Genomic DNA, 14,235 nt, shown 5'->3' on the forward strand with positions numbered 1-14,235 from the left:
AATGCCTCTGAAATTTCAAATAAAAACATATTTTGAACAAAATAATAACCTTACCACATAGTTAAATTTTTATAATAGTTTGATTAGTAGCCCGGTATCAAATATAAACTGTTCTATGTCCAACTTTGTCCAAGGGTCTTTGTGGAAAGAAAAAGTAATAGCATACCAAAATAAAATTGCTTTGCCATTTTTTATGTATATAGATGATGTAGAAATCAATAATCCGTTAGGGTCAAAATCAATGTGTCATTCTATATCAACCATATCATGATATAATAAACTAGGTATGATCACAGATTATATGATACGCATACGGCATACCCCCTTCTTCTACCAACTAATATTATTGCAAACGGAAACATGGCGCTGGACTTTCGCCATTTCTCATTGGTTGTTTAGATTATTGTGATAAGTGATAACTGATTCACTGATATATTTAATTTTCGTAAAATCGTAAATTCGTAACCGTTTATTTTAGTACTTACTTTACTACTTACCGATATTATAGTAGATATTTACAATTTACTTCCAAAGGGGTTATTTTATTTAATGGTGATACATTTGATTTGCTGGAAATTAAAATGATTGATGTATCATCTAAATTTGACATAACGATATTAAGGAATACACACCTTAAGTTATCATCTAATAATGGAGTTACTTTAAAAGTTCCACTTGGAGTACTAATTAATGTATCCGGGCATTTAGTCGGTGAAGAATATTCATATCCGTTTATACTATACATAAATTTAAATTAAAAATATCTACCTATAATTTGATAAATGATAATATATCAAATACCTTAAAGGAATAGCATCATGTTTTAATCTCCTTGCACATTTAGGAGAGGCAATACCATCAAATATAGGGAGTTTTTCCACTATATGTTGCGGTCCAAAATGCAATGAACACACAACAGCTAAAGAATGTTTTAAATTAAAAGTTTTTTTCACAGATAAAAGTTTTGTTGATTTTACAATATCACGTGTTAATCTTATAAATTGTATATAATTTAGTACCAAGTAAACTGTAAGTCGTTTATAAGGAATAAATACGCCACAAAGTATTAAATGCACGTTATTATGTAATTATAGTATATTTGTATAATCAACACTACATTTTAGTATTTTATACTTACCTGATCCCCTATTATACAAACCTTTGTAAAAATCTACATTTTTATAGATGAACCCTGTGATATTTGACTTATCCACTTATTTCTCAAGTCTATATTTTTAGGGAACCTATGTAAGTGTACATTTTTGTCCTTAACTATATTTTTTTTTTTTCTTGCTGCTGTTCATACAGCCTTCGAAAATACAAACCGGCATCATTATAAATAATGATTTTAGACTGGTAAATATTAAACAGCAGAAGTAGGTACTTATTTTATATTTATTAATCAAAATATCAAAAATTTAATATTTTTAATATGATAATAGTTTTATCATGATTAAATTCCAAACCCCAGAATCCCGCCAAAAAAAAATTGATACTATGATAATATTTAAACCAATGAAAATTGGCGAAAGACCAGCGCCATATTTGCGCAACAAAAAACATAAATACGACTGTTAAAATCATACCTAGTTTATTATATCATGAACCATATATTATAGTTTCCCTCTAAATGAACCAAGTTTAAGACTCGATAATTTTTTAGCAGCTTTTATTAAGTCCAAAGATTTAAAAACGTTTGGAAATGATTTGTGTTTTATGAAATTGGTATATGAAATAAACAGCTTGGAGAATGATGGAATTATGATTGATACCCCTGAAGGTTCCAAAACAGTTTATTTCATTTTTGGTTAGTTAGTAGAAGACAATTTAGAAATTAATAGTATTTGTGAATTCAGCAAATCATTTTTCGCAAATTTTTTTTGTCGATTTTGCAAAGCTCCTAAACAGTTAATAAATATAACCTATCACACGGAGATAGTACCTTACTACGCAATATTGATAATTATACAAAAGATGTAGGTCCTTAAAAATGATTTTTCACAAACTGGTATTTATAAGGAAAATATATTATCATTATGTTAAGTATCATTGGCAATCTTAAGGTCTCTCCGTTTAAAGAAGAATGAAGAATGTGATGTGTTTATTACAGTTGTAGCACTCATTTCAGCAATAATGTCTTCAATATTAGCTAATAATGTCATATTCATGTCCTCAAATCCAATCGCTCAGTTTCGTCTTCTTGCCCTTGGTCCAGATCTGTGACGCATTGTTGAACATCATGGAATTCAGTGATATATTGAGTTATAATTTAAGCCGAATTTTAAGTTGACGATTAGATTGAATGGTTTTGTTGAATTTGTTGACATAATTGCGAATCACTTCAATGGAAGATTTGATTAAAGATCTTTTCTTTAGTAGTTTACTTAATTGTGGAGATATGGTAGTGCTCATGGTGCTAGAGTTAATGAATATATTATAAAAATGATAAACAAATAAAAAATGCAATATGATATTAACAATATGCAATATCAAGAATAAATAATTAATTCACACCTACCAAAAAACTTGATTTAATTACAATAAATAACAAAATATAATAATAACCAGCATCGACCAATAGAATGGGGAATTAGAAGAAAATTTTTTTTTTTACAATACTGTATAATAATAAATAAGATTATATGACTGTTACGATCACGTCGAGGTCATCAAAATGTTGCCGCGCTCGGCCCTCAATCAATGGTATAAATTTAGACGAGGGTGCCTTCACGACTGTGAATAGGCAACCGAACGTGCTGCGCTACCCACACAAATAATATTTAATAAAATAAATAATACTATTTCATTGAGTATAATAATATTACAATGTAATTGACCTAAGCCAGTTTAATAATAATATAAAATAATATAATATTGCTGGCTTGTGCCAGCTCAACAAGAATAACAAGAGTAAAAATATAATTGGCCTATGCTGGCTAACGAATAATATGACAGAGTAACAAAGAATATATTGGCCTAAGCTGGCTCACTATAACAATGTATATAAAAAAGAACTATGTAATAATATAATGCAGCTCGTCAGCCGATTACCTGGGAACTGGTGTCCGTTGGTGGCTTTGAACCAAACTCTACCGTCTCGGGATGCCCACACTTGTACAATAAAAGGAATACAATATCAAATAAAATGTGTGACAATCCCGAGAACGTACGACCAACGGGCCACCAGTTCAGACGATTAACTCAAATATAACACGCAAACGAAACCAAAGATACAAACATGTAATCCACGTGGTTCTGCAAGTATGTCTCATTGGCCACCCTGAATTGGGGAATAATATTAATAATTGTATGTAAGAATAACGACGATACTTACAGAATACCAATACATCTACAAGAAAAAACACGCTAAAACAATAAGAACATTGTTGAACGATAAAAGAGATGTTTGTACAAACTAATAAGAGAAAAAAAATGACCACTGTCTGAGATTGTTCTCACACAGCTCGAATGGCAAAACATGAAAAGAAGAGAGCAAGAAGCCCGTGCGCACTGGCTTTTATAACCTTTTCAGCCAAGTTCAATCTCCACAGTGTCAACGCACACCAAAGTTCAATAAACCTGAACTTAGGCGACACTGTGAGAATGACTTGACTGAATTGGACGCTGAACATTGAACATTGGAACTTTAAGAAAAACACGGACACATAATTGAAATTTTTAAGAAGAAAAAACGAAAAAAAAACGGTTATTATCAGGCAACTGATAATACCACGCCGCACAGCTGGCGGGCACGACACTAAGCCACCTGATAATGATAAAACAACAAGATACAGGTGGCGCGAAATTCAAAATACACATACTGCGCGAACATATATATTTTGTCGTTCACCAAATTCAATTGGAATGGTTCAATTCTCATTTAAGGTCATATGAAGTTGATAGAAACAAAGCTGTAGTGTCAAAAAGTGTTATGAGTATAAAACAATTTAGTGGTCCACCAATAATGGTAATATTAATATAAATGGTAAATAAATTAATCATTCCGCTAAAAAAATATTATTAGAAAAATTAAAATAATTTTAATGTTTTATTTCTATCTTCAAACTAAATTGTAATAGTTAATTATTATTTTTTATAAAAATGGCAATGTAGGTATAAAGTTTTTATCTTGTTATTGTACTTTTAAAACCAGTACAGTACCTAACTATAGCATAATTTAGGGAAGTAACAAGCTTAAATACCTTTACCTAAACAGAATTTATTATTATTTATTTTAAACTAATGATGTCTTATGTAGACATCGAATTACAAGTCATAATAAATTTGTGTGTATTGCTAATACCTAAAAGATATATAATTTTGTATAGTTGTATACTTATTTTAGATTAGAATATTGTATTTATAAAAAACAATATCTACCTACTTACTGTAAAAATTGATCCGGGCAAGAACATTTTTGAGTCATTTATTGATGAAGAAGTTCTTAGAGAATACACCGAGCTACAATCAAATAACAATCAAAGTTACAATTACATTGAAAACCATTCTGTTGTTGACAATGAGTACACCAATAGAACCAGAATTAACAAATTATACCTCAACTTCAGATCTAAGTCTTACACAAAATGCTTTTTGTCTTACAATAAATGATAAGATGCAATTGAAAAGTACTTTGGGAGACTGGAACATAGGATACTTGTACTAAACATGTGTTGGTAAGTTAAAATAAAATTATAAACCTGTCTACATAGATATTATACATGTAATAATTTTAGAATTTTCTTATATTTTAGCTGAAAGTATTGACATTCAAGCATTGAACTACATTAGTACAGATACAATTTCACAACTTTTATCAAAGTATCTCCTGGGCGTCAAGATTAAATTTGAACATTATGTCATGCAATGGCGGAAAAAAAGACAAATGAATCAGGTTCCAAGTGCTGTAAATAAATTAGACAGATCAATTATATCTTCACCAAGCGTATCAATTTCATCGTGTCAACAAGTTCCTCCCTTTTGTATATATGAGGTTTTAAATAGAAGTTCATAAGGTAGTTTGATAACTAATTATTATACAACAAATTGTAATTTAAATGAGTCATTTTGCAATCTAATGATAGATATAATAATATCTAATTTGGCGGAGAAAATATTTCTATTACTGTTAATTTAGCAGATAGCATAGCAACAACAATTAGTGAAACATTCATTTCAGAATTAAAGGTAAAAAAAAAAAAAATGTTATTTAAATTATCCAACATAATTTATTATATATGTTTAATTTTAAAATGTGTTTAATGTTTATTTATTGCAAGGAAACATATTTTGTTCGAAATACAGAAAATAAATGTCCAAAGGGTAAACTTTATTCTAAATATTTCAACAGAATGAGGAATTTAAAAAACCATGGTTTAGTTCCACAAGATACATACAAAAAAAGTAACAAAAATCTCACCAGAGTTTCCACAGAGTTGGATGATGAATTAAGTAATTAAAATAATTATTCACTAATTAATTTCTTAAGGTTTTTACACTTAGTCGTTAATTTACAGTAGTAGAATAAGATGCTTTAACTTTAATAAGTCACCTAAAACATGACGATTTGTCATGGCCAGATATTGAAAGCACTTGGAAAAAACAACAGTATACATGTTGAAAGCATTAAAAAAATGATAATTTTTCATACTCTGAAATCCAAACTACTTGGGTATAAACTAATGAGTTAATATTTATTTAGTCTGAAGTATTTGTTACCTTAATATTGTCTTTTATAAATTTACATTGATTTTTAACGCATTTATCAAAATACAAAAGATATGATAAGTATTTTTGATAATACATCAACCAAACTTGTACAAATTCTCAATGAACGATTGAAAGATCCTACGTGTAAAAATTACTTACTTCTATAAAGCCGGTTACACACCTAGCGTTTTCGACGCAGCGTATGAACGCTTAAAATTAAACATGCGTCTACATACTATGGCCATATTCACACCAGGGGAAAAACCGAGCGTCCTAACGCATCGAAACGCGCTGGTTTAATTTTGAGCTTTTTGTACGTGGCAAAATCTAAAATTAAACACTGTATTTAGTGTATTTTCCATGTTATTATTCACACTGAGAGTTTTCGACGTAACGTTTTGTAGCGTTTCAATATATTTATTCCATTTGTCATTGAATCATTATTACAACATTACGCATACTGACCATATATTTTTCAGTTTAAACTAAATTGTTTTAATTAGTAAAAATACCTAAATGCTAAGTATATTAGGTAAAATGTTTGATACAGAACTCTTTATAATAGAAGTGAATAAGGAAGAAAGTATTTGGAACATGAGTAAATTTGTATAAGATAAAACAATAATAAAAAATATATAAAGTGATTCTTGTATGTTTTAATATTAATTATTTTATAAAATCAAAACTGTATCATGACCGTGTAGAGAAACATGTCAGCTGGAGAAACGTGCGTGAAGTTGGCCCCCAACCTCGAACCTTCACAAATATTTTGGAACTAATTGGAACCTAGTTTTCGAAATTTGGAACCTCATACTTTTCCAGGGAAAATTGTTTTTCTGTTGGGGGGCAGCCCCTCCACATTGTCGTATCAACCTCGAACCTTCACCAATATTTTGGAACTAATTGGAACCTAGTTTTCGAAATTTGGAACCTCATACTTTTCCAGGGAAAATTGTTTTTCTGTTGGGGGGGCAGCTCCCCCACATTGTCGTATCAACCTCGAACCTTCACCAATATTTTGAAACTAATTTGGAACTAATTGGAACTTAGTTTTTGAAATTTGTTAGTTCATATTTTGTACAGAAATTAGGACTATGAATAATACATGTAATATTACGTATTACAACAATTTGTTATGTAAAAAATTTTAATTAATACCTATATAAAAATTGCATATTATTTGATATTTTTTTCTTCAATTTCTCTTGAGATGAAATATATCAAAATGTGTTAAATTTTGTTTGACATTTAAATATTTATTCATATGAAAAATAAAGTATTTTACTACTGTATACATTTACTGAGAAATTAAATGATACTGCCAATTATACAGTAAGCTTACGTTAGGTAAGGTCATGAATAATAATATGTATAATTATGTAAAGAGTAACAAAATTTAGTTTGATTTTTAAGTAAATTAAGCAAAATATATAGTAAAATGAATAAAAATAGTAAGTACAATTAATTATTACAGTATTCAATGTTCAATAACTAATACACAATTTTTAATATAAAACAAGTAACAACTAAATCAACTCAATATTCAATGTTGCTGAGCAGCGGATATAAAATTTTAAAATCAATGCTAAAACTAAACTAAAATAATGTAAAAATATCATTTTTTCTCATAAATAACATCAAAAGTAAGTTAGTACATATAGTATATATCTTCTACTATATTACTTTAATAATATAATTATAACAATGACGTACGATTACATCTTAACATACATCAATACATGAGGTCGAATTTTTATTGTTGAGGAATTAATTTTTATTTTGGCCACTAAATCATTGTGGGTTTCCCATCCACTTGCTCTTTTAACGTAGGCTATGTAATGATCATTGTTGTATCTAATTCCACCAATCAAAACAAATCTAAAAAATACATGAAATTGAAAAAAAAAATTGTTTAAAATAATTTATTTCACAACAAAATATTTTATTATACAATAAAATAAATTTATACATTTTCAAAATGTATCTAAATTTTTTTCCTTTAAAATAATAAACATATAATGTATGTATGTAATTACTACAATGTATATCATATTAAATATGTTAATCCTTGAAGCTTTATATCTGTAGGTTATTGACTTATTATATTTGTTATATGTATTAGTTTTGATTACCTGTTTTTATGGACGTCCACTTCCTCCGGATATTCATTTAATGCATACGAAGTAAACTCTGAATATGTATCTGTTTCAATGAATAAGTGAGAGTTTAATTCTCTTGAAGTTTCCATTACTCCATCAGTACAATTCGAGCAATCAGAGTAAATACAATTTACATAATTGTCCAACCCTTCTTCTATGGTTTTGCACCCATTAGGAATTTTCATTATAACAGTTGCGTTTTTAAATGTTTTTTTCATTCCACAGTTCGAGCAAATTTTTGTTTCATACGTGGAAGGTTCGTCAATAAAATATTTCGAAATTATGTAATTCACATTACATTTTGCGTTTATGAAATGTATATCAGTTACTCCAGAGTCGACGTCAAAAATTTTTGTAAGCATTAGAACTCGTTCTTTGTAAATTGGACGTGATGTTCCTTTTAAAGCAAGTGTTTTACAAAAATTCAGAAAACAATTATTTGATTTATTAGCAAAATTTTGATAGCTCAATACATCTATATAAGCGGTTACGACTAAAACTGAAAGAGCGTCAAATGGGCATGTATTTTGTATTAAATACCTTTTCTTTGAAACAATTACTGGTGTAGCCAAGTTTCCATTTATCAGCAGACTGTTTAACGTCGAACGAGTTTTCACGGTTGATAAAATGCGCTCAATATATTTTTTTGGACCCATATATTTTGTACGCCTTGGTTTCATTTTAAGTGATTTTTTTTTTTGGAAATAACTCTTTCACAATGCCTTTTCCTTTCCAATTTTCACATGCAGTTATTGATGTGCTAGAGACATTACTTGATATTTCATCGTCGTGTTCTGTCTTATTATTTATAAATGTCTGATCATCATTTGAGTGCATACTCGTATTTTCATTCTCAAAAAGTTCATCGCACTGGAAATCTAAGTTTGACGATTTTAATTCAGAAGATGACTCGTATCTAAGCTCCTTACTTTTAAAAAAATTAACATTACTATCGATACTTGTAAGATGTTTTAGAATAAATTTGTCAGCTCTCATCGGACGAACATCGAATTTTAAAATTTGAGTTTTTAGCTCTTTGAAATCGTTCTCAACCGGTGCCGATGACGCCATGCGATACGGTGACTGAAACAAATTACTTAAAACATTTGTCCATAGGGGGAAATGTTTACACAGCCTCATAGTATCTGTTAATAAATCCTTCAAAAAGTATGCTGATATTCTGTTGCTTACTACCGAAGAATTTTTTATACTTTTCTGCTTTATATTTTCTAAAAATATTTGTAGATGTGAGTCTTCGTTTTCATCGTTATCAATATTATAATCTTCGAAATCTGACAGAAATTCAGGACCAGAGGTGGTTTCGTTCTCTAATTCATCATTACGAATATCTTTTATTAGCTCTAATATATACAACCTAGCTGTCTCCGATGGCGTTTCAATGTTGTTTGACCACCCGTCGGTTTCACTTAGCATTACGGTCAAAACAGTTTCTAATATTTTCTCGAATGTCTTAATGTCTTCTGAAGTCATAAGAAGTCGAAATCCTCGCACATAAAATTCTTTTAAATATTTATTTTTCACTCCTGTCAAACATTGTATGCGGCAGAATATTTTCACCATGTGAGCAACGTCCAATCTTATATAGGTATCTGGGATTTTTCTTTCGATACCAATTAATACTTTAAATACGTAGTTTACATAATCGTTCAGACCTATTCCATTACAAAATGATCTAGATATTGCCGCTAGCAAGGCTCGTGAATAATCGCAAACAACTTCATTTGGAGGTCGTATTCCAGACGACATCCAAACTGCTAACCATTGAAAAATAGACAGCGTATCATGCTTTTCTGATACCATTTGGGTAACAGAGATATGGCCAAAAGAAGTACTAACTATACCTTCATATAAAAATATACTTGCAGATAACAAACCCAACGACGTTCTTTTAAGCTTTTTCATAAATCCTCCCGATGCATCTAATGATAATCCTTTACATATATCTTTATATATACTAATTTGGTGATTTGTCCAGTAGTGTACATAAAATGGATCAATTCCAATTGAATGTATTGACCCAGAGTAACTAGAATTGTGTTTGAACTCTATAAGTGACTGGATTGGACAGTTATAAATTATACCTAATCTCTTGTCTTTACCTTCTTGTTTAACCTTTTGCATAGTTTCTAACTGGTATAAATTGGGAGGTGAAATTCTTCCGTATTCCAAATCACTTACATTATGTCTTCTCCAATTACAAGCTAAATCTTTATCAAGTTCCAATCCTACTTTAAATCGTTTTTCTCCTTTTAATGGTCGTTTTGTTATATGATTATGTTCTAGACCTCTAGTATCAACAGTTGAAATTTTTAATTCGAGTGGTTCTCCTTCTGAGGGTTTATGATCACTCCAACCAATCATTTCAGCACCACAAACTTTATCTTTACACTTAAACTTCGAATTTCAGAAAATGTTGACTATTACATGGGTCGAACACTTTTGCCCGTTTATATATAAAATTACATGGTAATTTATGTACTTTTATAAATTCATCATTTATGATGTCTGTCCAGATTCCTTGTTTTAGAACTTCGTATACTCTTTTTTATCATTCCTTTGATAATTTACTTTTTTTGGATAAAACTTTCTATACATATCATATGGAATACGAAGATTAAAAATCTTCTTATCAGATTCCTGATATGATTTCAAAGATGACTCATCATTTGAATCATTTGATTCCGTAGAACTAAGATTCTTATTATCTGTTTTATCAAAACCATTAATTTTTCTTAATCTTGTCAAAACCTCATCACTATCTTTAAGAACTTTTATGTAAACACTTTTGGGATTTAATTTTCCTTCAAGTTAGATAAAGTTTTATTGATATTTATAGAATAAAAAACGAAAAAATTCCAATATCTATAAATAACTTAAAAAGATTTAAAATATTTTGAAAATTTTTTCATGCATTCAAATAATTAATATTTGTTTTAAATACTTCCATACATATTTAACTAATTCAATATACAACAAGTTCGCTTCGAGTAAAGTTTCGCGTGCACTTCAGAGTTAGGAATTGTATCAATTTATATAATAAGATGTATTACATTAAATATTATTTTATTACAATTTAAAATGTAATTGTGGCCCGATTCCCAGGCACTCATATTTTTCACCATAGTTGAGCTGGATAAAGACAATATATATATATATTTAAAATCACAAAAATCCGTCTCTAACAGTTAAGACTAAACAATATTTAATTATTAAAAATAACAATTCTTTTAATAAAACGAAATTGTAATAATTACTATAATAAGAAACAGTTTAAAATCAAAATTTTCAATTATATTGGGCATTTACTATTTGATTTTATTGTTTTAAATTTGTAATTGTAGTGATTTTTAATATTATTATTATTATTATGTGTAATAATATTCTGTGTCATCGCTGTGCGTCGTGCAGACCACGGCGACAGTATTAAGAAGTATTAACAGTTTATTTTTATATTGTTCAATTTAATTTTTTATTTTTTATTATTTTAAATATATTGTTTTCGGCGTGCGTCGATCGACGATTAGATCGACCATTTAGATTGCAGTATGTCCCGTCAGTGGTCAGTCTATCTGCACTCGCTCGCCGAGTTGGGCATATGGTTATAAATAAATATATTCTATTGTGTTTATGAAATTACGATTATTATTTTATTTTCAAATTGTACATTCTGACAAAATTATTACGAAGGTGACCACTCTCGCATCATAATATTATAAACCAGGTACTTAAGTAAGATGAAACACAAAATTATGTTTTAATAAATACAACATTACATTTATCATAGATTTTCAAAATTTTTTTATTAATATAGTTTATTGGTAATAAAAGTGCAGCCTGAAAAAAAAGGAAAACATGCCCCAATGCCTCCTGATACGGCACTCATACTCACAATAAATAATAATGTTCAATTCTTTAATTTATTGTTATACCTTCAGTATACCAATTCAAATTATTAATTCACAAATGTACATTTTAAATACTGAATTTAATTATATGTTTTTATTATAATTATTATCAACTTAGTATTTACATATTCATATCATAAACTTTAATAAATTACTTACCTTTGTATTGCTCATTTTAAGAAAAAAACTTATAAAAAGTGCTAAGAGCTAGGTACAAAATTCCTAAATGTCACAGAGATTATTATAATTAATAAACGTCTATCTCACTACAACAGCGTTTTGCAAATGAATGGAAAATATCCGTCTTGTAAATAACCTGGTTCTACCATCTACTTAATGAAGATAATACGGTATATAAAATATGTGTATAAAATTATAGTATGAGATTGAGCCATTCACAACCAAATCGATAAAAATAACTTTTGTATCGGATTGTTCAGCGGACTGGATGTATTGCACTAAAAATAGCATACAAATTATATGATACGATAAAGATTTCATAGATAATGTGATTTATTATAATTACAAATAATATTATGATATTCCTAAAAAGATGATGCAAATCATATTATAATGTTGTGTGCATTCCGTCGCATAATAGTAAGCGTATAATATATACTAATACCCAGTGCCGCAACTACTGGGTGTGCAAAGTGTGCAACGCACACGGGCCTCCAGCTCTAAGGGGCCTCTAAAACCAAAAATATTTTCTATTTTAATATTGTCTATTTCAATATTTTTTTTGTTCTATCGTTCTACGAATATTTTTAGATTTTATGTACTTGCTTAACAATTAAATTAATTATAGGCATAATTATTAAATGTTGTATAAATAGTATGCAATACGTCAATCCTCAATACAGTGCTAAATAATAATAGTAAAATAATATTAGTTACTATTTTTAAGCATTTTACTTTTGTATTATACAGCCATACGGTATGGGTATCGATGATCGATCATAATCATTATTATCAGTACATATTCCATTCCGTTACATGGAAACTCAACAAACCATGAGCGATAATGGCTATTTATATTCGGTGTTTCGGTTTTACATTGTTTTCTATTTTGTTTTTATCTTATAGTAATATTAGTAACCCTATGATGTGAGCACCGAGTGTAGTTAACTTACTTACTGAAAGTTAATATCAATTTATTATCAAGTGACTTTAGACATATTTTATTATTTAAACAATATTAATAACTCGTGGTGTACTGGTGTGACAGTGCATATTTATTCATTGTATTTCATTCGACATTTCGACGACTTTTAATAGTGATTTTATAAATCGAAATGTCTAAACGTGTATTTGAAAGTGGTGCACAAAAACGTAAAAAGAAGATACTTTTACAAAAAAATAACGAAAAATGTGCTCGTGCTATGTCGTTATGGATAACGAAAGACACACTAAGTAAGTAAATTCCTTTCATTAATCATTATACTTCGCATATTTAATTGTATTGATATACCTAGACATTTTTGAGCATAGAATCAGTGAATAAAATATAGTTATATTATGTTTTAAATACGAAACTTAATACTATTAAATCATCCAACATACGCTATACTAAGGTACTTATAAATATTTATTGGCAAGGCTGGGCAAGTTAACTAATTATTTTAACTCGTTAAGTTAAGTTAATACAAAACAATGTAAGTTAAGTTAAAAGTTAAAAGTTATTTTTCTTATTTATTTAACTCGTTAAAACTTAAAAGTTAATTTGAAAAAAAAGTAACTTAACTTAGTTAAAAAAAAGTGACTTTTATCTTTTAATGTAAAATAAAGCATCATACATTTTTATTAATGCTTAACAAATAACATAATATAGTGAAACTAGTGGAAGTCTTTCTATTTGTAATAAGTATAATATGTAATTGTATTAATTAATAATTACAGTAGATACTTAGGTAATAAATATTACTTAAATACTTCAATCAACTATAAAATAAAACAAAACAAATTAATTAATTCAATGTTCAATGTATTTTTTTACCTACAAGGTTTCCAAATTGATGGCTAAATTAAATTTTTTTTTTTTTTTGCTAATACCCATTAAATTTGTAAATTGTAATTATTAAATTTGTAATTAGGATTTAATTAAATAAATTACACACAAAATATTGGATACAAATAAATTTATAATGTTAATACCTATTTTATACCTATGTCCAGCCTTGCTTTAGGTGCATATAGGACATAGGTACATATAAATTATATTTCTTGAGTGATGAATGATGATATACCTCGTGATATACCTTTCTTTAATAATGATTATTGATTAATATATATAATATTTATAAGTCTATAAAGAAAATCTAACATTAATTTTCTAGTTTTAAATATTTATTTATTTTAGCTGATAATGAATGTGTTACTGAATCTCCTGATCCTGAAAAAAGTGTCTTAATAGTACAAGACAATCAAGACATGGTATGTAA

The 14,235-nt window shown here is 28.3% G+C and overlaps 1 pseudogene; it reads right to left on the reverse strand.

Moving 5' to 3' along the window:
* Positions 1–502: 502 nt before the first annotated feature.
* On the reverse strand, positions 503–1,331 carry LOC126554627 (uncharacterized; annotated as a pseudogene).
* Between the last annotated feature and the right edge of the window lie 12,904 nt (positions 1,332–14,235).

Source organism: Aphis gossypii, unplaced genomic scaffold, assembly GCF_020184175.1.
Source record: "Aphis gossypii isolate Hap1 unplaced genomic scaffold, ASM2018417v2 Contig00562, whole genome shotgun sequence".
Lineage (NCBI taxonomy): Eukaryota > Metazoa > Arthropoda > Insecta > Hemiptera > Aphididae > Aphis > Aphis gossypii.